Below are 3,372 nucleotides of genomic sequence, written 5' to 3' on the forward strand. Positions count from 1 at the left end.
TAAATCATGTGATATGTTTTCTTTGTCTGGTGTAAATAGACTGAACTAATGAAGCCTATACTGTAAAACCTGCTTCCTAGTGAAAGGGTTTGTGGTTGCAGTTTAGAGCCATTGTGGCCTTCCGCACACCTATACTGTTCACTATGTAAAAAAAAGTTGTCAATTTTGGATGACAATCATCTTGATCATACAAAACATGTTGACTTTTAATTCACGTATGCACTATGTTTTGATACCACGGGTCTAATAATTGAAAATCCCTAGCCTGAGACCAAATTTAATTTTTATTTTAATGTTCTGTTCCTTTGAAAATTGCAGTTTGTGGGCATAAAGCAGGGAAGATATCTCAAAGAAACTCCATCAACTCCTTAAGTTCTGGTCTACAGTAAAAGAAACTTTTAAAGGTATCTTAAGAATAATTTTTCTTAGTGAAACAGCCCTGGGTATAAAGGATATTCTGAAATTGAATAAAACTGAGCAAATGGAATCTCTATGTTTAAACAATTTTCACTTCTTTCCGCCGTTTCTGGCATCATCACAGGTCCCTCTGCCCTTTATTTTATGCCTCCCTAAAGCTCAATCTCCATCCATCTTTCTTGGCAGGTTTCCCCATAGCTCTCCGTCCTTCCAGCCTCATTTTGTCTCTACCCGGACCTTACTTAGCCCTGATCCAGGATGATGAAATTCCAACCTGCCACTTACGTAATCGGCCAGAATGAAACTGCCATGGCCTATTCTGCTCTGCTAACGGAGTGGCCCCTACACACACACACACACACACACATTTCATGCCATTAGGCTCGTCTCTGTGTATTAATGCATGCAACAAGCGCTTCCAGTGAAATGTTATTTCTAAAACATACTGTATAGTAAACTTATTCATCCCCTAATGCTCTCATCCATTTTCTGTTTATTCATACACATACAAACATGACAGACATATAATTTAATGTAATGTACCCACTGTGGAATAATAATAATAGTAATCCGTAAAATGCAGAGTAAAGCTTGCACTAATCTCTGGATTTATGTGTTTCCTGATTAGAAGACAAGTGTGGCTTGAGTGCATTATTAGCATTTTTTTTGTAGGAAAATATCAAGAGTGTATGCATCAGGGTCTGTAATCTCTGAAAATATAATATAATAGAGGATGTTCTAACTTTCTAAAACCTTCAGATATTCAGATCCGCCCGTCTAAAAGCCATCTGTATGGGTAATGTCTTTCATTAAGTGAGCAACAGCAGAAGCATCAGCTTAATGTAACTTCACAAATCCTGGCTTACGATAATGAGCACTTGGAAGTGGGATATATTTCCAGTAATTCTGCCCTTTTCCTATGAACACAGAGTTATCTAACATCCATTAAACCAAATAATCAGCTGAGAAGAAGCTCTGACTGAACTGAACTCTGTGTCTAATGTCTAATGTAGGTTTGTTTCTTTCTCGTCTACAGCACCTTCTTGCGTCAAAGAGCAGGTTAATGCTGATATGGCGGTACACTACTGCAGACTGCTGCAAGGTGACCCCATTTATTTACTAGACCTCCCACACAACTTCAAACTGCACCTTAAACACTTTATGTAAGTGATTTTCAGCAGAATCCCAAAGAGAGACTTGGGTCAACATTTTATTCATTTAGTCCATTTATTCTAACAATTCAGTCTATATTACAAAACCTGATTATGCTTAAAATGAAAACTATCTTTTAACATTTACTGGTCTTGTACATTGTAGCTCTGTGCTCAGGTAAATAATCAAGGAATTAAAGTAAGCGTTAATTTAAGCGTTAAACACAGCAGAACATTCATTCTTTCAAAAAGCAAAAGCCTTTTCAGAAGCAGCGCTAGTACATCAGAAAGGTTTGGAGTCAGCTGACTTTCTATCCAGCTGGTTTTCAAATACATGTCAAAAGTGGGGTTTCTTTCCCGTGAACAGGGTCCCATAATCTAAATATAAATCTGTCAGATATGATTGGAAATTAAGGCTCTGTAATTATGCAAATACATTTAACATTTAGCAAAGTGAAAGTCAATTGCCTCCAAACCTGCTGTCGCTATTAAGCATATAACACATTCCAAGTAAAATTTGACAAAATTTAACATTCATACTAGTAGTAGAATATACAGCTTCCAATCAAAAATATCATCATACTGTGGATAAAAGGTCATAAACACCTGATTCAAAGAAAACAAAAAAAAAAGTTCTGTGCTTGTTCCACCAGATCAGAAATACATACCACACCCCACGTCACATAAACAAAATATTAAAACAGTCAAAGGATAAATAAACATCAGAAAAGTGTTTTTGGACCTGTGCTTGTCAGTAAAGGGCTGTGAGAGCTGTCATTGTAGGTACTCGTAGTTTCCAGTTCTGCAAACATTTATTTGTTTGAGTTGAAATCTCTTGTATCAAAAGTCATGTTATTTCAACGGCTTGAAAATGAATACAAGAGAACGTATTGCCAATCACAGGTTCAAACAAAATGGGATTATAATGTGTATTCAGAAAAAAACACTTCAATAACAATTGACATTACATTCAGTCTGCAAGTGGGCCCAGAGATCTTTGGGAAATCTTTATCATTCATAAAAAAAAAACACAAAAGGTGCAGTCCTACAACAGTGCATGAGTAGTTTGTTTTTTTTCTTCTTCCCAGATAATGATGTTTCTGGATGAGGTCTATGATGGTTATGGAGTTTGCCTGTTTACCATGACCTTCATCACCAGTGTTATCACCATCGTTACTATCACTGCCAATGCACAAACACTGCATAAGGCATATGAAAAGCAATATATAAGCCAGTTATAAATCTAGCTATATACAGTATATAGGACCATGAATACATGTTTAAGGCCGACTAGACCCTTTTTAATCTGCACAAGCATTCTGCTAGCAACTAGCTGAATATTGTTTGGTGTAGATGTGCACAAAGATGGCAAGCAGTACGTCCCTTGGTCATGTGGAATGCTTATAGAGTTGGTTAACATTCAATGATAAGGTCATCTGAAAGCGGAGAACGTCAACATTAACGTTGAATCTGTAACATTTTCTTTGCTTAAAGGGGCACTGCAGCGATTTATTACTGTATCCTTCCATGAAGGGACAGATATGAAAAATGTGAAGTCAAAATCGAAGCAGCAGATTTCCTGATTTATATTTGCCCTGCTCCAGACATGCTGGGTCCTACGTTTCCCATAATGCTAATGGATGCCATCTTTCATTAGACCTTTATTAGGTTACAAATGTTTTCACAGCCTAAGTGGTACTTTCCAAGACGAGCAAACTGACCTTCATGGGAAAAATCGGTGGAGTGCCCCTTTAACTGTGCTCCCAATCAACTTAGACAGACTGATCATTTAAGCCCTTATTGT

The sequence above is a fragment of the Larimichthys crocea genome, chromosome XXIV, assembly GCF_000972845.2.
Source record: "Larimichthys crocea isolate SSNF chromosome XXIV, L_crocea_2.0, whole genome shotgun sequence".
Taxonomy (NCBI): domain Eukaryota; kingdom Metazoa; phylum Chordata; class Actinopteri; family Sciaenidae; genus Larimichthys; species Larimichthys crocea.